We start from the raw sequence: 27984 nt of genomic DNA, 5'->3' as shown, positions 1-27984 counted from the left end.
TGAATGAATGAATGAATGAGGTCCTTGTGAAACTCTAGCCTCTTGGCCACTGGGTGCCCAGGTTTTAGTTGGCAGCCTCCCTTCAGTCGGCCTTTGCTGGATGGTGGGTCCAGGTCTGGCTGCCTGCTGGGGGGCTGGCAGGGAGGGGAGAGGAGAACTCAAGGAAGGCCCCCCTCCCTCTATTGAGGTGCCGTTTAACATCCTGCCAGAGGCCCCTACTCTGTATCCTGCTCCGATGCTGTCAGGATACATTCTGGGTTTTAACAGGGCCAGAGAAGAAAGCCAGCTCCGTGTCAGCCAGCAGGCAGGACTCAGGCAAGGACCATGCCAGGTACATATGTACATATGCACCCTGCCTGCTGCCCATCCAGGGCAGGCCTGAGGCCTCCGATTCTTTGGCCAAGAGAAAACAGCGATTGCCTGCCCAGTGCCCAGAGGAGCTGGAGTCCCAGCACTGGCCCTGAGCCTCCTCCATGCTCCATCCAATGCCTGTGGCCCCATAGGATCTACCTGGACAGGCAGGCCCCTCTTCTGATGAGACATCACCCCCCTACCCGCCGCCTGAACAGGGCTGCACGTGGACTACAGTGTGGCTTGGTTGCTTTTTGTCCCCAACCCTAGGCTGTGCAGTTTGGGATTTTTTTCCCCTACACTGATGTTTTATTCATGTAAACCCAGCCTGCATCTGTCCTCAGAAGACAAGAGAGAGAATATGCTGAAAGGGAGAGTGGGAGAGACCGAGGGGCTCGGAGAGATAGGGGGCGCAGAGAGAGAGACCTCAGGTTTGTGTGGGTGTCGCTGTTCAAAGCCGGCTAACCTACAAAGATCCAGTGAAGATGCGCTCTCTCCCTGCGGCTGCCTGACAAGAGGAGCCGTCACTCGGATGCGATTCATTGTCACCTCTTAGTCTATCACCGGTTCCTTTCAAACCTCTCCACAGCTCACTGGGGAGGGCCTGGCTGGTCCCCCTCCACCAGCCTCTTTGGGGCCGGGGAGGAAGCGGGAGGCATTGTCTGTGCTAATTGCATTGTTAGAGTGAAGGTGCTCCTGTTCGGCTGTCTCATTTGGGGCCTTTATTAGGCATGATTGCTGGCTGACAGCCGGGGGAGGACCGCGTGGCTGCCCATAGAGGGGGGAGTAGGTTTCAGCACCCGCTGAGGTGTGTCCCTTGACACCCCCAGGCTTCTGCCCATCCAGCACACACTCCCACGTCACCCAAACCCCACTCCTCCAGAGGTGGTTTCATTCCTACATGAGCTTCACCAGGCAGAGACGCCGGGGAAGAGGCTGCATTGAAGGTTGCTGGCTGCTGGGCAGTAATGGAGGCTTTTTGGGGGCACCTGGGACTTTGCCAGGATGCCCTTCCCCACCCCTTGATGAACTGTTCATCCTTGAAGAAAAGCAAAATTCGCCACCCCGGAAGTCCTCCTCCTCTCCCTCCATCACTCCTTGGGCTTCCCTGACATCTGGCATGGGTCACTGCTGGATTTTCAGTTGACACATGTGTGGCACCTTCCTGCACCCAGCAATCCTCTAGGTGTTTTACAACTGTTAACTTATTTGGCCAATATGAACCCTAGGAAGAGGGCACTAATATTGCTCTCCATTGTTCAGATGAGGAAACTGAGGCACAGAGAGGGTAAGCGACCTCTCTGTGTACCCTAAGCAGGGCGCACAGAGCCGTAACACACCCAGCTCCTGCATCTGTGCCTTTGATCACCACAGGGTGGCCTCTCCACTGCCCGAGTTGTTCTCTGAAGTCTCCACTCATATGGAGACTAAACTAGAACGACTGTCACCACGCATGGTGCTTTTGCTCAAGTTATCTCACTGAATCCCTCACAGCTCAGAAGATGGGCCGGGAGCCCTGTCCCCTTGCAGCTGTGTTGTCCCAGCCCCAGGCCATGCTGGAGCACGGAGGTGGCTCAGGTGTTTGTGAGGAACGAAGGGTCACACTGAGTGCAGGGCTGGGAAGGACTGGCGTGGGAGGCGGGGCCAGGGTGGAGGTGCCCGTGCTGAGTTTTGCCCCTGCTGTGTGAGCTGTGTGGGCAGGCACCTGATAAAGCCAGGCACCCCAGACCTGCCTGGCCTGGTTTTGGGGTGGGCATCTGAGGCCTCAGCCTGGGTCAGGCTACACGGGGCAGGACGGGTACACTGGAAGCCTTCGGCACTCTGGCTTCCCTGAGAAACCTCGCTGCAGAGCGGGAGACTGAGGCAGGGCCACGTGCCTTTGCTGCTTCATCCCCAGCGCCCAGGACAGCGCCTGTACCTGGTGGTGTTCAGGAAACAGAGACCGAGCTTGTACAAGAGTCTCACAGTCACCTCTGTTTGGGTGCCAGAGTGCGGGAGGAGGCTGCGCCAGATTGGCTGAAATCTGTGATGCTTCCTTCAGCCCTGTGTGAGCGAGTCTTCCGCCTATGCCCAGTTGGTTCCGGGGTATGGGCAGAGGGCTAGGCAGACATAAGACCTCCAGGTGTGGGAGGGCCTCTGCATATGCCTAAGCCAGCCACAGACGCAGGACTCCCTCTGGGAGACACCCAAGGCTCGTCACTCACTCACTGATTGATGCGTTTACTGAGCACCTACTGTGTGCCAAGTATTATGCAAGGCACAGGGGCTACTCCAAGAAGCAAAGGGGAGGTGGAACCCTCATAGTGTGGCAGGACCAGGCCCCTGGGGGTGCTCGGCCAGAGGAATCCCTGTCTCAGGAAGTCCAGGAAGGCTTCACGGAGGAGAGGGGCATTGCAGCACAGCTAAGCAGACATCCCCAGGCAGAGAAGGGGCAAAGGCATGCCAGGCAGAAGCTTGGGACAGGACAGAATCTCAGGACAGGATTTGTTTGGGAAAGTAACTAACAGAAGCAAGTAGAAGGAAGCAGGGGGGTGGGGGTGGCGTGGTGGTGGCAGAGGCCCAGGAATTTGAGTCCAGCCTGCGCAACATAGCGAGACTCCATCTCTACAAAAAAAAAAAAAAAAAAAGCCAGCGTGGTGGCACACGCCTGTGGTCCGGCTACTTGGGAGGCTGAAGTGGGAGGATGGCTTGAAGGATGGCTTGAGCCCAGGAAGTTGAGGCTGCAGTGAGCTGTGATTGTGCCATTGCACTCCAGCCTGGGTGACAGAGTGAGACCCTATATAAAAAAAAAAAAAGTCTCATTTACTCCTCTAAAAATTAAAATTGGACCTTGATGGTATAATATCAAAAGTGCCCTGGCTGCCTAACTTGGAGCCAGAGAGAGGCATGCTGATTCGGACCCCATCTACAGATAACCCAATGCAGCAAATAGGGGGTGGTGCTCAGAACCCTGAATGGTGAACAAGGCCGGTGATCACAGTGCAGAGCCGGGGAGGGGCTGCCTGGGGGGACTGCGGGGTCAGAGGCAGGCGACTTGGAAAGCCCACGCTGCTGTTGGGCTCAGGAGGCACCCCAAGGTCCTGGGAGGCCGGCCTGGGGTCTGGGGGGGCCAAGCCCATTCCTCTTGCCTAGCAGAGGGCCCTCAACTCCAGGCTGCGGGCTGGGGGCGGAGGCTCAGCGTGAAGGAAGGGCAGACGGCTGCAAAGTCGGCGCGCGGAGCATCCATCTGCCCTGACAGCCAGCAATTACACCGTGTGATCGCCAGATTACTCCAAATGCATTTATTACAGGGGTTAGAAGCGGGGGACTTATTTACTGGCAAATCCATACTCATTACAAGACTCAGCCTAGCCTAGACTGAAAACAGCTCAACTGAAACAAATAATTACCAAAGTCCTTCCAACGCGAGGCTCTCAGGTGGTTGGGAGTAGGGGGGACGCCAAGCCCTTTCCATCAAGACAAGGGAGGAGGAGGCCGCGGTTGAGGATGCCTGAGTCGGGGAAGGTCGACGCCAGCCCGCCCCGTCGCCTGGCCGCCCTGGAGCCCCGCCGCCGCCGCGGTGCGCATGCTCGCCAAGGTCATGAATATGCAAAGAGCCTCGGGGGCGGGGCTGACGCGCCCAGCCTGGAGGGCTTTGGCCCCGTTCACACCCGCCTACTCCGGGACCCGGGAGACCCGGGGGCTGCAGGACTCAAAGACTGGGCATTCGAGAGGTAGAAATGAAAGTCTCGCATTTTCCAGTGAAAATACATTGGGCTCGGCACAGAGCACAGCCCCGAAGTTGCTGAATGAATGAATGAATGAATGAAAACTAATGAACTAAAGAGAAGCGCAGACAGGCCTTGCCCCAGGTCACGGCGTCCGGAAGAGAACCCAGTTTCACCAATTCTAATCCTCAGGCTGTGGGCGCATGGGAGGCCAATGCCCAGGGTATCCCCAGGCTGAGGCCTGTTTCAGGTACCCCTCACAGCACACACAGCTTCGACCTCGGAGCCGCTAGGCATCTGTGAGGGCCTGGAGTCGCGGGCAGCCCCGACAGGGGCCCCAGGTCCCACATGCCTCCCGCACCTGCCTGGGACTCTAGGGATGCGGAAACAAAACCAATTCGAGGCCTTCTGGGTCTGGCAGAAAGGCTGGTGTTCTGCTGGACTCCTGCTCCCCATTTTACAGATAAGGAAACTGAGGCCCAGATCGGCCTGCAGGCGGAGGAAGAGCTTCCGCCGCTCCCGGAGCTCTGGGGCCTCCTGGGCGCCCGCGTGGGGAGCTGTCAGGCCGCTTGAAATGTGGGCCCGGCCTCTCTGCCCGCTGGGCAGATGCTGGCACCGCCGTCTGCGCCTTAAATATTCATTCACTTGACAGAACACTAATTAAACAAAGTAAGGTGCATTATTACTTGATTAAATTTTTTATTGGCAGTTTAATTGGTCTGTTAGTTGCCCCTTAGGGAGTTGTTCGCCATTCCCCCCTGCCGTGTGGGAGGGGGGCCCCTGGACGTCCCGCACCGCCCTTGCCGGCCCTCAGTGCCACAGGGTGCCCCGGCCCCCCAACATCCCCCAAGCGCCCCAGCTGCTCAGGAGGTCGCGGTTGCCAGCCTCGCCTTGCTGGACCCTATTGGATCAGTAGCAACCAATCAGCGCCTAGGGGCGGGCCTCTCGGGGTCAGGACCCTTGGAAGACCCAAAATGATTAACTCAGAAACTCAGGAGAGGGAATAGACCCGGACTCAGAGGGGAAGGCCTGCGTTTGCCTCAGCTGGGAGTAGCTGAGTGACCTGCCTCTCTCTGTGCCTAGGCCTCAGTTTCCCCATCTGTACCACTGCAGGGCTAGGCCTTTCTGGCCCACCATCCATCCAAGAGTCCAGGTACCCCGAGACCCTTGCGGAGGCACACACAACTTCCTGCCCACGGCCTCTGAGCTGCCTGTTCCCCAGATGAGAGCGGAAGTGCCCTGCAGGGGGGCCTGGGTACCCAGGGTCAGCCTGTGGAGGGGCATGGGATGCCCTCTCAGAACAGGTGGGCCCACCCTTCCCTGTCCAGCCTCCAACCCTGGGGGGACATGTCTTCCCAACGCCACTATAGGGAGCAGGGCAGCCTGCTGGGCTGCGAGCCTCTTGGGATAAGCCCACAACGCCTCCCATGTCAGTGGCTACACACATCCACCTTCAGTGGAGCCAGGACCTGCAAGACCCTCTTTGCAGGGCAGCACCTCTCACCTGCTTCTCCCCTCTCCCCGCCCGGCAAGAGGAATCTGGAGCCAGCCTTTGCCCCTTTTAGACAGGCTGCCCCTCCTACTGCTCCCCAAGTCTGTCCTCTGGGGGACACAGAAGAGGAAGAGAAGAGGCCAGGCGCGGTGGCTCACGCCTGTAATCCCAGCACTTTGGGAGGCCGAGACGGGCAGATCACGAGGTCAGGAGATCGAGACCATCTTGGCTAACACGGTGAAACCCCGTTTCTACTAAAAATACAAAAAATTAGCCAGGCATGTTGGCAGGCGCCTGTAGTCCCAGCTACTCGGGAGGCTGAGGCAGGAGAATGGGGTCGTGAACCCAGGAGGGGGAGCTTGCAGTGAGCTGAGATCACGCCACTGCACTCCAACCTGGGGGACACAGCGAGACGCCGTCTCAAAAAAAAAAAAAAAAAAAAAAAAGAGGAAGAAAAGGACCAGGGGCTGTTCCATCCTTTTAGCACTAGTCAAATTTCCATGTGAGCCTCAGTTTCCCCCAGTGCAAATTGGGTGCCCATCCTTCCTCACTCCATCCAAAGAGCATCAGGCACTCCTCAGCCCATTCAGTAGACAGTGAGCTCCTGTTTTGAAGGTTGGGGCAGAGGGGGAAATGGAGCCCTCCCAGGGTAGCCTGGGTCCATATGTCACTCACCCCCACCTCCAGCTGTGCCCAGGTGTGGCCCAGGCCAGAGTGAAGATGGAAGCTCCCCTATCGCTGGTCCTACCCCCCCTTGCCGGCTGCCCTCTTCACGCCCTCCCACCCTCCAGAGAGGATCCAGGCCCTGGCCGATGACAGAGGAATCGTCTAGCCACGCCAGAAGCTGCCGCTGGCAAGCAGGAGGCGAGGTAATTGGCATCGCTGGCCAGGAAGCAGGAAATGAGCGGTTGCAGCCGGCGTGGAGCGGGAAGCTGTTCAGTGTCATGGGCCTTATCTGGGAACAGGCTGCCCAATTACAGGGCCGTGCCCACTGTACCCGGCAGCTGCCGGCTCCTCCACCACCCCCTCTTCAGTGTCCTCGTGGCATCTCTCAGGCCTGGGCATCTGCTGCCCCTTCCAAAAGGCACAAGGCAGCTGCCTGGGAAAAGGCCTGACCTGCTCTTCGCCCACCCAGGTGGCAGCTACAGGTGCCCCCTCGTCAGGCCTGGCATACAGGGGAGGCCCCCCCCCAGCCCTCCTCACCTGCAGGTGACTGTCTGGGCTAAGCCCTGCCTGGGCTGCCTCCTATAAGCATCCCTTCAGGTGGGGGCTGAGATGGGCACCAAGGAGCACAGCAGAGCCGCCAGTAGTCCCCAGCTGCTCATCCGAGAGCACCCTCGGGGCAGGAGCAGGTTACCCTGCTCAGATGCCCACCTCTCTACCAGCCCCAGAAAGAGAAGATTAGTCATTTCGTGGGTGGACAGCATTCCACCGTCTATCCCAGAAACACAGTCGCTGGGGGCTGCAGTAAGGTGTCATGGATTAGGAAAATAGGCCTGTAATGGGTTCGCAATTGTTCCTAGCGCAGCCCAGTGTCGCAGATTACACTGCGCATTACTCAGTGGCTCACAGATGGTGGCAGGCCAGCTGTCCCAGGAGGCTGAGCACAAGATGGGGTGGCAGTGGCAGCGTCGTCTTGGGAGCCCAGGGGTGGCACAGTGGAAAGAAAACTGGCTTTGGGGTTAGACCCACATGAGTTCAAATCCTGTGACCTCACGAATTCGTGCCTCGGTTTCCACATCTGTAAAGTGAGGGTGCTGCTGCCTGCTGGACCCGCGAACATGCACAGCACTGAGTACAGAGTAAGCGCTCAATAAGTGGCTGTCCCCTTCCTCCTCCTGGGCCATGTCAGGCACCCCTTTGTGGGAAGGTCTCCCTCAGGTCTGGGTACAGATAGAGTGGGGGAGCAGACACCCTGGGGACCCTGTAGCCCCCTCTCTTGACCTTGACCTTCAAGGGGTCCAGGCCCTTGGGTGTAGGTCCTGCTCGGGCAGTGACCAGCCAGATGGCCTCAGGATGCCAGCCCCTCTCTCATCTGTAAAATGGGTGTGGCAGCTCTTTGGCCTGGAGAGCTGGGCTTGCCTCCACACCAGCCTTCCTGGCTGGCTGGGGCTTCCTGAGGGGAGGGACTGGGTCTGGCCTCTCTCTGTCCTCAGAACTGGCATGAGCTGGCACCGTGTGGGTCACTTCCCATGAGGTTTTAAATCTGCCTCAGTAGGTGAAACTGTTCACCAAGCAAGAGCTGTGCACATACAGGGTGGATGAGGGGTCCTTGCGGCCTGAGCAGAGGGACCCCACCTGCTCTCAGTCTGCAGGGAGGAACCACCAATGGGCTGTCCTGTCCCCTACGTTCAGCCCCCAGCCAAGCTGGTCCCAGAGGCTGCCCTTTCTCCCAGCCTTATAAACACGGGGCTGGCTGTGGCCCAAAGTGGCACAGGGGCACCCGGGTCCAGCAAGCACTCAGGGAGCCGATGAACACACAGGAAGCCCTGTTTCGTGAGAGCTGGTGTGACGCAGGCTGGCCTGCAGGGAGGCCTGGAGCCTGGGAACCCAGGGCAGGCTTGCTTAGGGGGGTGACACGGGCGCAGAAGCTGAAAGGAAGGGCCAGGACTGTCCCTGGGCTGGGTGGGGAAGCTGGGGGCAAAGGAGGGGCTGTCCTGTGGCAGTGAGCCTGATGGGTGCAGACCAGCTCCAACCCTGGTACCTTGGGTCTAGGGAGTGTAGATGAGTTTAGAAGGCAGAGTGGGGGTCATCCCAGGGAGTGGAACAGGCCTTCCACCAGCCAGACCCCTTCCTTCAGCCCAGGGTTCACACTACCCCATCCCACCCCAAGGGGTCCCCAGGATGGACCTCACACCTCTGCTGGGTTCTCAGTTGTCCCCTATGAGTGCTGCTGGTGGGCACAGCCCTGGGTGGTGCCTGTCCACCGTGACCTGTCAGCCATGTTTCTCCATCACAACCAGCCCTGGCTGCAGCCGTCCGGACTCAGGGCTGGCCAACCTGGCCGCAGCCTCTGGGGCGTGAGGTTTGGGCCGGGTCCCCGGCTGTTGCCTACAGATGGAGACCCAGGCTCCGTCTCTCCGTCCGTCTGTCTTCTCTCTAGTAGAGCCTCCTGTTCCCGCAGCTGCTCCCCCTTCCTCCCCACCCTCCTCCCCACAGGCAGCCTGGTTGGGCTGTGGGTGTGAATTTCCACTAGGAGAGGGGGCCTGTTCGTTCTGGCACTGAAGCAGAGCCTAGGCAGGGGTAGGGGGTAGCGGGAGGAGCAGGAAGCAAAATGGGGAGGGGCTGCAGCAGGGACCCTGGAGACAGGCTGAGGCCCAGCTCCCTCAGCCTCTCCCACGGGCCCGCCTGCTGCAGCTCCTCCAGGGAAGCCAAATGGGCAAAGACACCCAGGCATTTTTGCCTGCACAGCCCAGAAGATGGGAACAAAGTGGGCGGGGGTCCTAACTGCCGGGGCTGCATATTGCCAGGGGGTGGAGCGGACTCCAAGCTCCCTTCCTCCTCCTGTCTTAATACAGCCTCCTGCCAACCCTGGCCCACAGGGAGGACAAACTGTGCTCCCATTCTGTGGACAGGAGGCCCGAGGCCCAGAGGACCAACAACGTGTCCCTCCCGGGAGCTCCCCGGGTGCTGATATGGCTGTCGGCTGCAGGCAGCATGGCATCTGTCCCCCACCTGCTGTGCCCTGCCTGCCAAAAGCCCTGGAAGGACAATAGCAGACCCAAGAGTCACCAGCCTGGCCTGGCTCTAAGAATGGTACCCAGAAAGAGGCTGAATCCCACCAACCAGCATCCTCTGTATGAAAGGGGAAACTGAGGCAGTGCAGAGGAGCAGGGAATCCCCCTGCCACTCCCTCCCATGGCCCATCATCCATCCATCCATCCATCTGTCCACCCATCCATCCATCCAGGCTATTTATTCCTGGTCTAACATGCAGACCCCGGGGAACAGAAGCAAGAGATGATGTCCCTGCCTCTGCTGGGCTGGCTGCCTCGTGGAGGGACAGAGAAAGTCCCCTTGTGCTCCGTGCTGGAAAGGACACCAGTGAAAGGTTCCCTAGCTCCCTTTAGCCCCCTAGTGGGGCAGGGGAGCCACTTAGGTTGGGGACAAGCAGACCCTGGGCCCCAGGAGCTACCTGCCCCGCCACTAGCTCCCATCCCGGCCTGTGCAAAGCACTCATCCCCCATGGTTTCTTGTGAATGAAGGGCAACTCCACCCACCCAGAAACCGGGCTGCTTCCAGCTGGTATTTAAAGAGGTATCTCTGAGTGTGATGATGGCATTTGTTCCTGTCTCCCGCCCACTGCATGGTGTCCCGCTCAAGGCAAATTCGAGGCAAAGCTACTGGCTGCCCCTCACCCTGCTCCCAGCCCAGAGGAGCACCTCCTGCAGGCTGGGCTTCATGCCAGGCCCTGTGCTGGGCATGGTGGATCTGAGGACAACTAAAGCCCAGGGCTGCTCTCAGGACACACAGGTTGGCAGTGATGAGGGTCACCTTCTGGACCAGGCTAGGAGAATCTGGGAAGGCTTCCTGGAGGAAGGGCTGTCAGCATGGGAAAGAAAGGAAAAGACCAGTGGAGTCTGGATGGTAGTGGGAGTAGGAAAGGGCTGGTAGGAGATCCTGAGCCATCCTGAGAAATTCAGCGGTGAAGAGCAGGGGAGAAAGAGGGCAGTCACCAGACAGAAAGAGTAGTGGGGGTATTTGTCATGGGAGATGGCTAGAATTCCCTTAAAAGCTGGCTGGAAAGTACCACCCAAGGAAGGGGTGGCCACTCGAGGAGACAAGATGAGTGACACAGGAGGACCCGTCGAGGCAGGAAGGGGCTGGCCAGGCGGGGGTTCAGGCAGGAACAAGAAAGTTTGTTGATTTGGCAGCAAGATAGAGGGGAATGTCTGTCTTCTTCGAAAAGCAGGAGGTGAGGCTGTCTCTCTCCTCAGCAAGTACTCCACCCATTTTAAAGATGAGGAAACGGAGGCCCAGGAACCGTGGCTTGCCCTGGTAGATGGACCAGCCTGGGGCCTGCTGGTTGGCTGTCACTCTGCATCCCATCCAGCATCTCTGAGCAGAGAGAAGATGCAAGGGGTGAGGGCTGCTGAGGGCACCACACAGCGAACCCAGCACCCACTTTGTTGATATTTACTGGAAACACCCTGGATTTATAGTGCAGTGTTCGCAGAAGAGCTCAAAGCCTATCAGGCTGGCTGCCGAAAGCACTCAGTCTCCTGGAGAAGTGGCCGCTTCCTTCCTTTGCAAACTTGTTAATAATCCCCGTTGTCAGGCAGTTCTTCCTCTGTCTAACCTAATCTCTCCTGTCATGACTTGAGCCAACTATCTCCTGAGCAAGGTGTGGTCTGTCTTCTCAACCCCGGGGAGACCTAAAGACGTCCCCAGGGAGGTTGGGGCCTCCCTTCCGCTTCCCTGCCCTGACCCTGGCTAGCTGTGGGGCTCCACACTCCTGCCTGGTAGGAGAACTCAGGGGCCGTGGAGCTGGGCTCCTCATCCCCATTTGCAGGTGGAGGTGACAGCTGCTTGCTGCCACCAGGGCCAGGGCCTCACTTTCTGAACCACGCCGGAGTGAGGAGTCAACTAGATCACAGTGCAGAGCGCCCAGCACGGTGCTGGAGCACAGGAACGGCTCCATGCCATGCAAGGATGACTCCGGGCCAGCAGAGGTGGTGGGGGGATGACGGAAGGAACTGGGGATGCAGCCTTGCATCTTAGCCCTGCCCCTAGCTCCCATGTGACCTTGAGCACTCCCCTCCCCATCTGCAGGCAGGCAAGGGGCTCGGGATGCTGCTATAGGGCTCAACCCCACTGGGCTAGAAGCAACCAAGGCCCCAGAGAGCGGAAGGCAAGGGAAGGAGAAAGTAGGGACTCCAGGCCCCCTAAGCCCCTTCCCCCAGGCAGTCACACCTGCTGAGGACCCCGCTGAGCTAGTTGCCCCCTGTAGATCCCCAGAGTAGGGGCCCCACATCCCTCCCGCTTCCTGCTCCCACTCTGGCCCTTGCGTGCTGTGGTATCTGAGTCCAGGGTTGTTCCTACTGCCTCAGACCAGCCTTGCCTCCCCAACCCAGGCCTGAGTTCCTGGCCACACTCCAATGGGGGCCACAGACATCCCCGCCCCAGCCTGACCCTGCACCTCAGCGCCCCTGGAGGGAGGGCTGGCCTCTAAGTCCAGATCTGCAGGAAACCATGGGCTGTGACAGCCCCAGTTAACAGAGCCCGGCCTGCTTAATCTGCTTCATTAAAGGCACTAATTAATTGGCTTAATTAAAAGGGTAACCTCAAAGCCAGGAAAACTACCTCCTAACGAGGCCCAAGGTGTACTGAGGCAGCCAGCCTAGCAGCTAAAGAGGGGAGCCTCACCCCACCCTGCTCCCCAGCACACCCGCCCCGGGGCCCCAAGCCCAGCCCCAGCTCTCAGCCTGGGGCCTGCATGAGCCTGGTGACTGCACCTTCTTGGTCCCTGCACACCCCTCAGGCAGGCCCAGCGTGCTGGAGGGAATCGGAAGCCCCACATTCGGAGGCTGCAGCGCACTGTTTGGCTGCAGTTGACAGCCCGGGGTGTAAGCGACCGAATGTAATTAGACCCAAGCACAGGCAGGTTGCAGCCGGGGCTGGGGAAAGAGAGATGGCCGTGACCGTGAGGCCAAGCCTGGCCTATCTGGAGGGTAGCTGGGTGGAGTAGTGGTGGGCTCTGGCAGGGGCATAATTAAGGCTGCTGGCACCATGGCAGAACCCCACCTGGGCAAAGGGCCCCTGGACCACCAGCTTCCATGATCACAAAGTTCTGGAGTTGGGAGAACCAGGCTTACATCACAACTCCACCTCCAGGAGCTGGGAGGTTGTGGCAGGCTACTTGGCTTCTCTAAACGCCATTTCCTCATTTGCAAAACACTATCAGGGATGCCCAGGTCAGGTGCCTTCCCAGGTGGGCCCTCCCTGGACTCAGCAGGAGACAGGGCTGGGATTGATTGGCCATGTCTGCCAAGGGCAGCGGGTGAGGAGTAGAAGCTCAGATACTGTCCTGCTCCTGACCATCCTGCCAACCTCAGAAGGGCTAACTCTGCATGTCAACATTTAAACCTTCCCACGAGCTGGGCCCAGGCCTGCCCCTATAGTCCCAGCAACTGGGGAGAGAGACTGAGGTGGAAGATCGCTTGAGGCCAGGAATTTGAGTCCAGCCTGTGCAGCCTAGTGAGACCCCCATCTCTTTAAAAATTTTTAAAAACTCTTTCCAGGGTCACAGGGAAATAATTCTCACAACTTCTCACATTGTTTCAAGGCCTCACAGCAAAAAAAGTTGTTTTTTCCCCCGCCCCGACAATGCTTATTTGGGCTTCCTGCCATCCTTCTAGATTTAGAACTGAGCATCCCTGGTTTGGCACCAGGGCTCTGGGTGCCTTGTTGGGAGCCATCCTCTGGCCCCAAGGCCACTCTTTCTCACTACAGGGAGGAGAGCCAGGGCTTCCTCCAAGGGATTTGCTCCAGTGCAGGGACTCTGCCTTCCTCCTTCCCAAAATGCCCCCCCTAGATACCAGCCAAGTTCATTAGCAAGCCCCCAGCTCTCGCCTGGACCCCCTCTCATCCAAGCAGGAATGGCATAAACACATAACACTGTCCGGGCACCAGTGGCCTTGGAGTATCCAGTCTCTACCTCTCTTGCAGCCCCCCCAGAGAGGAAAGGCAGGACCCCACGATGGGATGGCCATGGCCCCCAATATCCAGAGGATCCTAGCTAGGCCCTGATGTCCCTGGGGGTGGACAGGGAATGAAGCCATGGGCAATGGGCACCCTCAGAAGTTGTCCTGAGAGGGACTGGGCTGCAGGGCTATCTGGCCAGCCCACTGTTCAGGGAGTAGCTCACCAACCTCGGCCCCTGCCCCATCAGCTCCGGGCCGTGAGCTCGGAGAGGGCTGATGTACACACTGCCACCAGCCCACCACCTGCTCCACACAGGAATGGCAGTGGTGGCACAAGGCCGTCTGTCAGACCCGGACAGATTTAGTCTCTGCACAACAGCTGTTAGCCTGCCCGGCCGACAGCTCTGCCACCCAGGAGCCAGGAGCGAGGCTTCCGAGAGGGTGCCCCCGCCCCACAACAATGAGACTCAATCAGTGCCACCCTGGGGAGGGTGGGGCTGCCATCGCTGTCACCACCGAGTGTCAGGCCAAGCCACCAGAGTCCCTGCTGCCTCCTTAGCTCGTGACCACACGCACCCACCCCACCACCACATCAGCACCCAGAGGGCTGTCAAGGCTGGTGTCTGCCCAGAGCTACTTCAAAAGAAGGACCAGCCCCTCCCCTCCCCTGATTGGGCACCTACATGGGGTAAGGCTGCTGCCCACATCATCCTGTCTTGGCACCCCCGGCCCCATGTCACAGATGACAAAACTGAGGCCTAGCAAGGTGGCTAGGTGAGTGGTCAGGGGGCCTCAAACCTGGGGCTTTGGGGGCCGCACCCACAGGCAGCATCCATGGAGTGAACCTCTCCCCCAGATGTGTGGGACACAATACTTGAGCCCCAATCCTTGGAACTCACCAGGCTGTCCCCCTGGGCAAGGCTGGTCCAGAGGATTCAGGAGTGGGGCTCAGGGGACGGGCTTGGCTGCCTGCAACAAGAAAGTCTTGGAGGGTCAAGAAAAGCAAGGCTGTGGCCGGGCGTGGCGGCTCAGGCCTGCAATCCCAGCACTTTGGGAAGCCAAGGCAGGCGGATCACCTGAGGTCAGGAGTTTGAGACCAGCCTGGCCAACATGACAGAACCCCATCTCAACTAGAAATACAAAATTTAGTGGGGCATTATGGCATGCGCCTGTAATCCTAGCTACTCAGGAGGCTGAGGCAGGAGAATCGCTTGAACCCGGGAGGCAGAGGTTGCAGTGAGCCATGATCGCGCCACTGCACTCCAGCCTGAGCGACAAGAGCGAAAGTCAGCTGGGCCATGGTCACCGCTGGGTCATGGTCACCGCTGGACAGCCCTCACTGTGTGCCAGGCTTGTCCTTAGCGCTGTGAGGGAGGGCTGTCCTCACCAGGTGACCCTTGGGAACGGAAGCAATAGAGGGTACGGGGGCCAAAGCGTCCATGGCCACACAGCCAGGAAGGGGCAGAGTGGGAACAGTGCTCAGGCATCTGGGTCCCCAACACTGTCACACTGAGGGCTGGCCAAGGGCCTGGCCCCAGGACCCCTACGTGTCCAGCTGCCCCTAGGTGGCCTGCACATTTCAGAAGGGTCAGTGGGAAGAGCACTAAACTCAGTCAAGCTCTGGGCCTCGTGGTAGCTGTGAGTCCTGGGGAGCCACTCATCTCTCGGGGTCTCAGGTCCCTCCTCCTGTGGGGATGGGTCATCGGCCCTCCTTGCATCCCCAGGCTGGGGTCCAGGGAGGGAGGGAGGGCTGGAGGGAGGGGTGGGAGTGGCAGGGTGAGGACGGAGCCTGCACCCGGCTTCCCTGTGGGGCATAAGGGCCGAGGGCCTGGTTTCCCAGCCTCCGGAGAGATCTCGAGGGAAGAGCAGGCCATCACCCTCATCATCACTTTACCAGGCCATTTTTTATTAATATTAATAACATTATTTATAATCTGGCATCCAGACCTGGGCTGGCCCTGTGCGATCTCTAGGCCAAAAGGGCTCTGAGAGAGGTTTGGCCTCCCCAGGGCCACAGCGTCATGGTCTGGGACACAGCCTTTCTAGAACAGAGCTGGGGGATGGTGAGGTGGGTCACAGCTCAGCCAGGCCCCAGCCCTAGCAATCAGGGAGTCTGCAGAGACGACTTCACTTGTGGATCCCCCACAGGCTGGCGCCCATTTCACAGATGGAGAAACCAATCCCCCTCGGGATGAGAAGGCAAGCTCAGTGGCAGGACACTGGGCTCTGGGGTGCGCAGCCTGCCCCGCAGATCACTGAGCTGTCTGTCTGCACCCCCAGCCTCCACCCCCTTCAGCAGGCACCTCCAACCCTGAACCATCAGGATGTCTGTGCACGAGTCAGCAGGTCCTGCAGGACAGGAAGCCAGTAGAACCAGCTGAGCTAGGAGACCAAGACCGCTCGGAGAGGCTGACCTTGGAGGTGTGGCTTGGGGAAGGGGCCTCAGTTTCCTCGTACCTCCCCCATAAGTTTGTGAGGATGAAGCGAGTCATGCGGGTAATGCTCAGAACTGGGCCTGGCGCACAGGAAGTGCTCAGGGGGCCTGCTGACCTCCCTGCCCAGGACCGGCCGTGGGCACCGCTGTGAACAGCACAGCCTTTGGCCATCGGTAGGACCCTGTTCAATCCCCAAGGCTTTGGGGATCCTGGGCCAGTCCCTTTTTTGCCTCTCTGTGCCTCAGTTTCCCACTACACAATGGGGTGTTAACAAACACAGTGGTCTCTGGGGGTCCTTCCAAGAGTGGGACTATGAATGGGGTGGCTCAGCCCTGAAGTCCCCCAGACCTCTCAGGGGCTCTGTCACTTTTCCTCCACTGTTCCTCACTCCAGTGAACGCAATACCTCATCCACAAAGTGCAGGCAAAGGCCCCACCACCTGAAGGACAAATATGTGATCTGCCCATCACCCACACTCAGGGCAGGAGGCAGCCGGCACCCCAGTCCATCTCCATGTGATCTGCCCATCACCCACACTCAGGGCAGGAGGCAGCCGGCACCCCAGTCCGTCTCCATGTGATCTGCCCATCACCCACACTCAGGGCAGTAGGCAGCCGGCACCCCAGTCCGTCTCCATGTGATCTGCCCATCACCCACACTCAGGGCAGTAGGCAGCCGGCACCCCAGTCCGTCTCCATGTGATCTGCCCATCACCCACACTCAGGGCAGTAGGCAGCCGGCACCCCAGTCCGTCTCCATGTGATCTGCCCATCACCCACACTCAGGGCAGTAGGCAGCCGGCACCCCAGTCTGTCTCTCTGAGCATCAGTTTCCTTGGCTCTAAAATGGGATGACAGGCTCTCCCTCACACCAGACTGCTTTGAGGGTCTGGCGAGCTGTCTGGGAGCTCTGTGGGGACAGGGCAAGGGCGGCTTCAGGTCGGCACCATGGGATGGCCCTGGTGCCTGCCCCACCTCGGGTGCTTGGCGGGGATAGCAGCCCCTAGGGCTCAGAATGGGTTCTGGAGTGGGATCCAGCTCTGCCCTTAGAGTTATGGGATCTGGGTCGAATTTCCTAACCCTGCAGAGCCTCAGTTTTCTCATCTCTAAAATGGAGCAAATAACTGCAGGCACCTTGTAGGGCTGCTTTAAGGAATCGGTGATAATGCATAAAGTGCTTAGTGGCAGGAACAGTAAGAATTCCGCTGGGGCCGCAGCCCCTGCTGCCATGACTGTTATTAACCATCCTGCTTGACTTCTGCACCTCTCCAAGCCTGAGTCAGGCCAAGGGCCAGCCCCCTCCATGGCTGGATCTGGAAGCTGGAAGGGCTCCTGGGTCCCTGGCAACCATAGCCTGGCAACACAGACCACACCCGTCCCAGGCCAACGGAGGGTCCAGGGCAGCCCCTCCCCGGGAGGCCCCCAGCCTCCACAGACAAGGGCCTCTGTCCTGCTGACCCTAGGTCAGGGCAGGGACAGTGCACTGGCACAAAGGCTGAGCTCTGTCTGTACCTCCCATGGGGGCAGCTGCCCATGGCAGACTCTCCTGCCACAATGAGGCCTTTGAGTAGCTGCCGGCGGGAGCTGAGCTCTCCTCGAAGGCCCCCGGCTCTCACAAGCCCTGTCTGTCTGAGAGGCCAGTGCCAGAGAGGCAGCTGTCGTGGGGGCAGGGCCCCCGCCCGGCCCTGCTTCTGGGCCCACTGCCTCCCACTGGTCAGAGCAAGCTGCAGGCCTGAGAGCCAGGCTGGGCCTCAGGCGGGCAAGGCCTGCCAACATCCCCACTCTGAAGTGGTGGCTCAGGCCCAGCACACAGGGCACTGGGAAAGCTCCTATCCACCATCAAGGTCCCAGGAAGTTGCTGCAGGGCTGGGGCTCTGCCTCCCTGCTTCCTTCTTTTTTTTTTTTTTTTTTTTTTTGAGACAGAGTTTCACTCTTGTCACCCAGGCTGGAGTGCAATGGTGCAATCTCAGCTCACTGCAACCTCTACCTCCCGGGTTCAAGCAATTCTCCTGCCTCAGCCTCCCGAGTTGCTAGGATTACAGGCACCTGCCACCATGCCCAGCTAATTTTTGTAATTTTAGTAGAGACGGGGTTTCTCCACATTGGCCAGGCTGGTCTCGAGCTCCTGACCTCAGGTGATCCACCCGCCTCGGCCTCCCAAAGTGCTGGGATTACAAGCATAAGCCACCGCGCCCGGCCTTCCTTCCCTACAGATGAGTTTCCTCATCTGTAAAATGGAGCCTCTGAGTACATCTGGGCCACTGTAAAGATTAAATGTGATCCTCTGTGAATGCCAGGCAGGTGACGAGGGCTCAGGGAATGCCAAGCTGGTCACTCCTCCACCTGCTTTACGGCTGCTGGGGGTGAAACAGAACAGGACAGGGACCCTATGGCATGGACCTGGCTTCATCTCCTCCGATTGCTGGGTGACCTTGGCCCAGTGACTGAACCTCCCTGAGTCTCAGGTTTCACCTTCTTAAAATGGGCTCACGCTACCCACTCCCAGGGCTGTTGTACAAAGAAATCCATTTATCAGCGAATCTTGGGCCGGGAAGGCTTGCTGGGAGGAGTTAAGGAATCTGACTGCTTCCACAGTTCAGCAGCACCTCGCTGGGGCAGGGGGCTGGCACCACAGGTGGGTGGAGGCAGGCAGTGCCACCTGCACCGCCTTTCATGAGGCAGCCAATGTCACCTGCACCGCCTTTCATGAGGCAGCCAATGTCGGGGAGTGAGACACAGGGAACAGCACATCGAAGGCTCAGAGGTGTGAGCATGCTGGACGGGGGAGGCACTGGGGCGAGGCTGGTGCATCAGCCAGGGCCATGCTGGGAAGGTCTGAAATGCCAGGCTGAGGGCGCTGGACTTCTCAGGAACTAGGGAGCCACTGATGGTCTCAGAGCTAGTGCGTGACTTGACTAAATTCAAGTTTTTTAAAATGTCTGGCAGTGTCTGGCTAGAGGATGGGGAGAGGCAGGGATGGGGAAGACTTCGTATCACACCGTGAATTCCTGCCTCCACAGCTTAAAGAACGGGCCAGGCCAGATGCAGTGGCTCACGCCTGTAATCCCAGCACTTTGGGAGATTGAGGCGGGCGGATTACTCAAGGTCAGGAGTTCAAGACCAGCCTGGCCAACATGGTGACACCCTGCTTCTATTAAAAATACAAAATTAGCTGGGCATAGTGGCACACGCCTGTAGTCCCAGCTACTTGGGAGGGTACATGATCTTGTACTCCAGCCTGAGTGACGAGAGCAAAACTCCATCTCAAAAAGATAAAAAGAACGGGCCAGTCAGGAGTGTGCATGAAGCTGACCTGGGCTGGAGCACAGCGCAGGGTCCCAGACAAAGGCCAGCACTGTCTAGGGTCCAGGGCAAGGATAGGACCCAGCTCCCTCCTGTCCCCTTGGGCAGCCTCGTACCCCAGCACAGGGAACACTTTGGGAACCCAGGGCCAGCCTGGCTCCACCCTGCCTTTGTCACCTCTGTAAGCCTCTGTTTCCTCATCTGTGCCCCACCAGGCTCTAGTAGCAACTAAGTTTGCTACTAGAAGGTTCTGTAGGAGGTGGCCCCTCTTCCGTCTTCTGGGGCTTCCTCACTTTGGATGAGAGGCACTGGGGACCCAGTGGGAGTCGGCTGCTGTAGGGGACAGAGGCTCAGGAGGCCAGAAGCAGCAACCGTGCTAAGAGAAGCCGGGTTCCCATCCTACCCCTGCCGCTCAGAACCTGTGTGACCTTGGCTGCCTGTAACTCAGTTTCCTCATGTGTAAAAAGGGAATAATAACAGTATCAGTGCCCACTTACGGGGATTAAATGAGATACAGTACTGTACGTGACATGCTTAGCACACTGCAGGTCCACAGTGAATGCTCAGTCATGTTAGCCAGCATCACTGCTGTTATTGTTTTAAGAGATGGGGTCTCGCTATGTTGCCCAGGCTGGTCTCAAACTCCTGGCCTCAAGCCATCCTCCTGCCTCAGCCTCCCAAGATGCTGGGATTGCAGGTTTGAGCCACCATGCCCACCTGTCATTACTATTATTGTTAGTTCTGAATTCCTTCTCATCCCCCAGAAAAGTGAGGTCTATTTCTGGCTTTTGGCATCCAGGGGTACAGTGGCTTATGCAACCACATGGCTGGCCAGGAGCAGGGATGCGAGCCTGCCCTTGCGACCCCAAGAGTAGTCTCTCCAATCTGCACCCTCAGGACGCAGCAAGGTGGCTACCCCAGCTGAACGCCACTGGTCCCTCGGCAGACCCTCAGCCCCCACCTACCAAATTGGGTCCCATAAGTGACCCAGAGGCTGGGATAGGGGTGGTAGAGCCCCCTCTCCAGCTGCCCCACGGCAGGGCCCATGCTGCAGAAACCAGGCTGAGTAAATAACGACATTTCCTCCTCTCTCCTGCGCTCTTCGCCCCTTTCCCTTCCACAAATAAATTATCAACATGCCCAGGTCCCGGCGGAGCAGAGCATAACGCGGGGAACAATGAAAAAGCTTTTAATAGGATTCCAGGAGCTGCTGCCACCCGCTCACGGGCCCTAATGGAGATTGCTCCGTGACCGCAGACCGCCAGCACCCTCCCGGGCCCCCTCGCCCACCGCCCGCCCCACTCCTCCCGAGGGCACCAGCGGGCAGCGAGGCCCAGCTGGGCCACCTGCTGACGTCACAGGCCAGCGTCTGGGCTGGAGAGAAGCGCTCGGCCAAGGCAGAAGCACATGCCACCCACCACATGCACCCAGACTGTTCCCCCTCAGCCCGCACAGGCCTGACCGCTCACAATGCCTCTGCCAAGGCTGTTCCCCTCCAGGAATAATGCCCTTCTGCCTGGCTCCAAGGTGCAAATGACACCTCTCCTATGAGGCCTTCCCTGATTCCTCTCTGACACATATGTTAAATGACATCACCTACTGTCAGTACCAGCCCCAGGCCCAGCACACAGTGGGGCCTCAGGAAACGAAGGCAGAATCCAGGCAAGGAAGAGGAAGCATGAGGCTCTTAGACCACAGGAGACAGCCCAGAGGTCCTGGGCAGGTCCCCAGCTTGGGGAGGGGTCTGGTGAAGGGGGAGCATGACAGATAGCAAAGCTCAGGCCCTGGTGACCTCGGGCAGTTACCTGCCATCTCCATGCCTCAGTTTCCCATCCTCCTTTGTAAAGGACCCAAGTTCACCTTAATGAACGTGGTTCCCCTTCCTCTGTGTGACCTTGGGCACTCAGTGCCTCAGTTTACCCCTGGGGTAAAATCAGGATAATAATAGTGCCTACTTCAGAAATTGCTGGGGGAGCAGGTGCAGTGTCTCACACCTGTAATCAGGAGACCAAGGCGGGAGGATCGCTTGAGGCCAGGAGTTCAAGGCCAGCCTGGGCAACATAATGAAACCTTATCTCTGCCAAATTAAAAAATTAGCCAGTGTGGTGGTGCGTGCCTGTAGTCCGAGCTACTTGGGCTACTGAGGTGGGAGGATCACTTGAGCCCAAAAGTAAGAGGCTGCAGTGAGCTATGATTGTGCCTCTGCACTCCAGCCTGGGCGACAGAGCAAGACTCCATCTCAAAAAAAAAAAGAAAGTTGTTGGGGGAACTGCCAACCACCAGGTACATAGTAAGTGTGACATAAATGTCAGCTACTACTGCTGTGTCGATAACTCTCATGTGTTGTAGGCCGGGGGGGTTATGAGCATATGCTTTAAGATGCCATGTCCTGGGCCAGGCGCAGTGGCTCACACCTGTAATCTCAGCACTTTGGGAGGCTGAGGCGGGTGGATCACCTGAGGGTCAGGAGTTCGAGACCATCCTGGCTAACACGGTGAAACCCCGTCTCTACTAAAAATACAAAAAATTAGCTGGGCGTGGTAGCGGGCGCCTGTAGTCCCAGCTACCAGGGAGGCTGAGGCAGGAGAATGGCGTGAACCCAGGAGGCAGAGCTTGCAGTAAGCTGAGATCACGCCACTGCACTCCAGCCTGGGTGACAGAGCGAGACTCCGTCTCAAAAAAAAAAAAAAAAAAGAAACCCCGTATCTATTAAAAATACAAAGATTAGCTGGGCGTGGTGGTGCACACCTGTAATCCCAGCTACTTGGGAGGCTGAGGCAGGAGAATAGCTTGAACCTGTTGCAGACAGAGGTTGCAGTGAGCTCAGATTGCACCATCACACTCCAGTCTGGGCAACAAGAGTGAAACTCGGTCAAAAAAAAAAAAGAAAAAAAAAGATGCCATGTCCTGGCTACGTGACCTTGGTCCAATCACTTTGCCTGAGCCTCAGTTTTCTCTTCCGTGCAATGGGGCTGTTGTGAGGCCTCAGTGGGATTCTGCAAGGTAGAGTCCTTAGCATGGTGCTCTATGAAATACGCATCTTATGCAGTAAACACTCAATAATGGCTGCAGTGACCTCTCTGCCACCCTTAACGAGCAGAAGGTGACATTTGAGCCCCATGTTTTCCCTGTCCACGGTTTGACCTCTAGCCCCTCCCACACCTGCTGCCTCCTAACCCTTGCTGCTCTCCAGAGCCCTCCAGAGCTCAGCTCTCCCCAGATCCCCGAGGAGTCACCCACACTCCAACTTGCCCTTTTGTCACAACCAGGCAGTTAGAGTCCACTGCTCCCTGATGCCTTCCACCTGCTACTGCATGGGCCCCAGACCTCGGGGCTCAGCAGTGCCCCACAAGCCTTCCTGCCAGAGAGGGTGGGGACCTGAGGGCGGAAAGCTAGCCTGTACAGCCCCCCTCCAGCCCCTGAGCTCCTCAGAGCCCCCAGCAGGGTCATTATCCCAGCACTTCTCTGGTGGGGCCTGTCCAATGATTCGAAGTAACTGCTGGTTCCCACAAAGCCTTTCTGTGGACACAGTCACGTGGAGTCTTCATGCTAACCCTGGAATGTGAGCACGTGTGCCATCGTCCTGTTTCACAGGTGTGGAGACTGAGGCACAGAGAGGGGACGTGAGGCGTCCAGGGTACCCAGATGATAAGTAACAAAGGTGCACTTCGAGCCCCAGTCCATCGACTCCAGAGCCTGGCACTTTCACTTCACAGCCCTGCCGCCCTGGGGTGTGTCCTGACCACCACATGGCATTGGACAGGGCATGTCTCCATTCTGTGCCTCAGTCTCCCTGCTCTCACAGTGGGAAGAGGATAAACCAGGCAGAGCTTGTCAAGCCAGAAGCCCCTGGAAACTGGGAGGGCTCAGAGCCATGGTGCTGCTCTGAGTGGCAGCTACTAGGGACCTAGTGGTCCAACCCCTTGTCCAGAAGTAGTGGGGAAACTGAGGCATGGAGCGCCCCACTGTGACTGGGGAGTCAGGGGAGTGTTGTATGATCTATCTCCCTGGGACCGGTGGACAGCCTAGGAGGCATGCAGCCCCAGTGAGGCAGGGAAGGGCTTCCAAGACCCTCACAGGCCTGGGCACCAAGCCAGCCCCCCATCGGCTGGCCAGGGGGGTGGCCTTACCCAGAGCCTACCTGACTGCTGGCTCCCTGGGGTCAACGGTTACGCTGCAGGGCTGGCCATCACAGGGCCTCCTCCATTGGAGCAGGGCTTAGGGGAGGGGTTGTCACTCCCACTTTTCATTCCTTCGCACCCACCCATTCCCCAGAGAGGGGCCCAGGCCTGGGCAACAGATGGCCACTGTCTGGGGGCAGGAAGGGCAGGGGACTGCACGGGAAGGGTGGGGCAGCCACTCCAGCCCCTTCCTCATGGCAGCTTCCAGAGGTGGGGGTGACATGTGGGTTTCATTCACCTCAGAGCCTGGCTCAGGCCGGCTCAGGGAAGACAGGAGAGGAAGGTGGGTTAGGTGTGAGCATGTGTGTGCAAGAGTGTGTGCATGAAGGTGCATGTGCGCCCACCAGAGGTGTGAGCGTGGTGCGCATCTGCCTCCCCCTCCCGCCTGGTCCCACTGGACTGGGCCGCTGCCACCTTCCCTGTGGCCAGCTCCAGGCCTGGCCCACTGTGGCCGCTGCCTGAGAGAGTGAGTGGGCAAAGAAGGAAGGGTGGGCCCCTAACTGCCCCCCACTGAACCCAAGTCCCCACTCAGGGTGGGGCAGCCCAGCCCAGACTAGGAGCCCAGGGGCTCTCAGCCCACCGAATCTCACCCCTGTGCTTTAACTGGGTGGGGCACCCTCAGCCTTGAGGTCAAACTCCCGTGACCCTCTTCGACTTGCCATCTCCCCAGGGCCAGACACCCACCCCCTAACAGCCAGATTCCCTGAACCAGCCAGGCCCCCTCTGGTCTGAGCAGAGAGAAATGGAATTGGATCCAAGACCCAAGATGCTATGTTGCTTGAGAGACAGCTCAGTCCCTCGGATTTTGTCCCTAGGAATCCTGATGGGCAGGCTGGACCCTCCACTGCCACCACACCAGCTCCCAAGGTGGTCATTCGGTCCTGGCTGCACCCCTTTTTCCATTCATTCATCCGTTCACTCGCTCTGCCCTATACCAAGCCTCAGCCCTGCCACCACTCAGAACCAGCCAGGCGTCCCCTGACACACCCTCCAGAGCAGCCCCGGGCACCCTCCACACTCCCCTGAGCTCTCCTCTCCTCCGCAGCCCCTGGCTGACCTCCCCCAGGAAAAGCCCCTCCTGGCTCCAGCACCCGGCAGCATTTCTGAGGACATTTTCCCGAGCAGCATTTCCCAGGCATCACGGGGGGGTGGAGGGGTGGGGGGCGACAGGAACGGTTCAACAAGAGCAATTTGCTTCTGGAGATAAATGCCGGCTCCTCGCGGAAGGCATTCCCTCCTTTCTTTTCTCTCTTCCTCTCTCACTCATGCTCTCTCTCTCTCTCTTTTTTTTTTTTTACAGTTTGCTAAATCTGTTGTAATCTGGTGCCAACGATTAATTCAGGCAGAAGGAGGGAAAGGGGCGTGAAAAAAATACTGCCACAGAGCTGCCTCTGGAGAGGGACGCGGGCAGGAATGGCCAGGACTAGCGCCCTGTGACCCCAGTTTTAATCCCAGTTTTAATTAAGTATAAGCCATCCCCAACCAGCCTGGCCACTGCCTCCCTGCCAGCCAGACAAGAGACCCCCGTCTGCCCATGAGGACTCCCCTCGACCCCTCGAAGCAGAGCCTGCGGCACCTGGGGCCTGGCCGGACGTCGGATGCCTGGGTCCTGCGGTCTGCCTGGGAGGCAGTGTCCCCTAGTGGCTAGCTGAGCCCCATACAGCTGGGTCCGGGGCCCTCCAGGACACAGCCTCTTCACTCCCTTCTCCCTCTGCCTGCACCCCAGCCCGCTTCCCTGCACCGGGAACATTCAGGGCTGGGGAGGGTTTCTGCGGACTCTTCTTCATCACTAATAGCTTTCGGTCCACCCAGGGCTACCGCCCCCGTCATAAACAAGCCCACATTTGTCTCACAGCCCATCAGATGCTGGGGCAACCTGTCTATGCAGGTGAACACACAGCTCTCAGGAAAAGGGGACCTGGCATCCTGGGCCTAGGAAGCCCACTCTTCCAGAGGCCCACCTACAAGGACAGGCAGAGGGTCCCTGAGGCAGACCCAGGAATCCTGAGAGAGCTGGAGAGGGATAGGCCATAGAGACCCAGGGAGACAGCCCACCAGCCCCAGCCCTGGCCAGGTGCCTTGAGCCCCTCTGCCCTCCTGCCAAGGGGTCTCCATGCAGCCCTCTCCATCCATCCTGTCCTCCAGGCCCTTGTTTCTGTCCCTGCCCTTCCCCGGCTCCAGCTCACTCTTCACATCTTAAGCACCCCCTTCCCTGGGAAGTCCCCATCAATCCCACCCCCCAGCAGGCCCCTCTGTTACTTGACCTCACCACTTTGTGCCTTCAGAGCCAAGGCTTCACAGGGAAGAGGTAGATCTGACTAATGTCTGACACCACATCTGACTGGCAGCGCCCTGAGGGCAAGACACTCACTGCTTTTGCTCCCCACTTTTGTCCCAGAGCCCAGCACTGTGCCTGGCAATAGCTAATGCTCAATGATTATCTCAAGAATGAATGAATGAATGAATGAATGAGCAGGAAAGGAGGGAAGGAGTGAGGGAAGGGAAAACAGAAGAGCCAGGGAGCCAGGGGTGCCAGAGGAGCACTGGTGGGCCAGCCCATTTATTCTCCATGGCTTCAGCCCCAGACTCCCACCCATCCTCCTCCCTGCCCTCTCCCCCACCCTCACTAGCCACCAGCTCTGCAGGTTGTCAGTTTAAAACCCAGGGCTGCAGGAATCCAGCAAACAACCTCCACAAAGCAAGGAGAGGCCCCCAAACCCTGACATCATCTGCAGGGCCGCTGGCCCGGGGGAGCAGCAGTGCTCTGGGGGCCTCGAGCGATGGTAAACACACAAACACAGGCCTGCGCAAACACAGCCTGCTCCGTGGAACCCTCTTGGCGGCTCCAGCTGCTGCCAGAGAACTCCAGGCAGGCTGTCCGAGGGGAGGAGGGCAAAACAGGGGTGCTGTCCTTTCCCATCTCCCGGCCATCCAGTCTGCCCCACACCGCAGCCCTGGCCCTCTCAGGGTGAGTGTCCCATGGCAGAGGACAGAATGCAGCTGCCTCGTGGGCCAGCCAGAGCCTGAACTTTGTCTCCAGGAGAACAACACAGGTTCTGAGGAGGGACCCCCTGCCGCCCCGACCTCAAACACACTCGGAGGGCAGTACACCGGGGGCAGCAGCCAGGGCCTGGGGCCTGGGCCTCCCAGAGGCTGGTGCTCTCCTCTGCCAGTGAGCAGGGAAAGCGACCCCCTGGGGCAGTCCCCACCCATCCCACTCTAGGCAGTTAGCACCCTCGCCATACCCACGCCCCTTCTTGTCCACCCTTGCTCACTCACCCACATGCCTCACGCACCCCATCCTATAAGGGGCCTCAGCAAAAGCCCTCCAGCTCCCCTTTGCTCTGGTGCATTTCCCACTGCCCCTTGGGCCGGGTACCAGAGTGGATGGCCCCTGCCTGCAGGGGATGAGGGCCACCTCAGTCCTCTCTGCCACCCCAAGGCCTGAAGAAGCTGAAAGCCCTTGGCCCACAGTGAATGAGGGGTGCAGACCAGGCAAGGGCCCCACATTGCTAGGCATGAACTCTGCTAGAAACTCATACGCATCCTCTCAAAGTGGGTGTCTCCCCAAGGTAGGTATTGCTGTTACCCCACCCTACAGATGAGGAAGGCAGGTCACTTGCCGAAGGTCAGCAGGCCTGGTAGAGAAACCCTCTCCAGGAACCGAAAGTCCTTAGGACCCTGTGATGGCATTCTAGTGTCCCAGGAACAGATCAACAGAAGTGACTAGGTGGTTGATATCATTTCCAGACTCTAGAGCAGAAGGGCCAGCACAGCCAGACCCACACAGCCCCAGACAGGCCCCATCTCTGAGATCAGGCCATGTCCAGCCCTGATTCTGGGGATGTCTGGCTGGCTGGGGACGGGGCTGCTAGCCCCATGACTGGGCAGAGGTGGCTGTGCCCAGCTGATCCCAGAGGCCTCACCCTCCCCCTGCACCAGAGCAGCCACTTGACAGCTGCCACCTCGCCGGCCTCTGGGCTCTACACCCACCTCTCCGTCCCTCAACACCCGCAGGGTCAAGGCCACCTGGAGCCCTAGTCCTCTCAGCTGACTTTGAAGCGAGCACAGATGCCACCTGCTCATGTGTGCACCGCCCTTCCCTGTGCCCACACGCAGAACACCCAGGCATCCTCTCTGTGGGGCAACTGCTGTAAACCCCTGTGCAGGCAAGGAAGCCGGTCCCAGAGGGGAGGCTGCAGGCCCAGGGTCACCCAGCGAATGCGACACAGGCTCAGCCACCAGGCATCAATCTCTACAGAGCTGAGTCTGTACAGCCCTGGCAGTGGGTGACCGGTGGGATGACAGCACCCCCTCCCCATCACCTCCTTAGAAACAGGCTGGGCGGATCTCCCAGGGGCTTCCATGGGAGGCCTCGAGATGGGGAAGAGGGGACACAGGGCGCTGCCACTGAGGGCCAGCGTGAGGATGAAGTCCAATGACAGCACACTGGCTGGGGGTGGGAAAATCCGACCCCCCGACTCTCTAACGTCCCTGCAGGTACCCTCAGCCCTTGAGAATCCTCCAGTCTAGGAGCAGGACCACTGACAACATGCGTCAAATGCACTTACAAAGCAGCACCCCAGCTCAGGCTCAGGAGGTGGCACTATCAACCCTATTTTACCAATAAGGGAAACTGAGGCACAGGGAGGTGGAGGGACTGATAAATGGTAGAGTGCAGACGCATAGACCCAGGTCTAGGTGAAGTCCAGCAGGCCACAGCTGCCTCGGGGGTGTGGGCTAGGGAGCCTCCATGCTGGGGTCAGGGTGCTTTTTACTGAAGAGTACCCAGTCTCTGTGTCTGGGAAAGAACATGGGACCGGGCGCACGCACACACACACCCTGTGCCCATGGCCGACCCTTCAGCCAGATG

The 27984-nt window shown here is 58.8% G+C and overlaps 2 protein-coding genes across 5 annotated transcripts in view; one reads left to right on the top strand and one right to left on the bottom strand.

The window, feature by feature from the left end:
• The window catches only part of MACROD1 (mono-ADP ribosylhydrolase 1), a 169643-nt gene that overhangs the window by 102724 nt on the left and 38935 nt on the right, over positions 1-27984 (top strand). The window lies entirely within an intron of this gene.
• FLRT1 (fibronectin leucine rich transmembrane protein 1) overlaps positions 1-27984 on the bottom strand; it is an 83632-nt gene that overhangs the window by 53743 nt on the left and 1905 nt on the right. The gene's annotated exons all lie outside the window — the stretch shown is intronic.

This window comes from Symphalangus syndactylus, chromosome 1 (genome assembly GCF_028878055.3).
Source record: "Symphalangus syndactylus isolate Jambi chromosome 1, NHGRI_mSymSyn1-v2.1_pri, whole genome shotgun sequence".
NCBI lineage: Eukaryota > Metazoa > Chordata > Mammalia > Primates > Hylobatidae > Symphalangus > Symphalangus syndactylus.
Note: the sequence above shows the minus strand (reverse complement) of the source record. Positions and strands in the feature narration are given on the sequence as shown.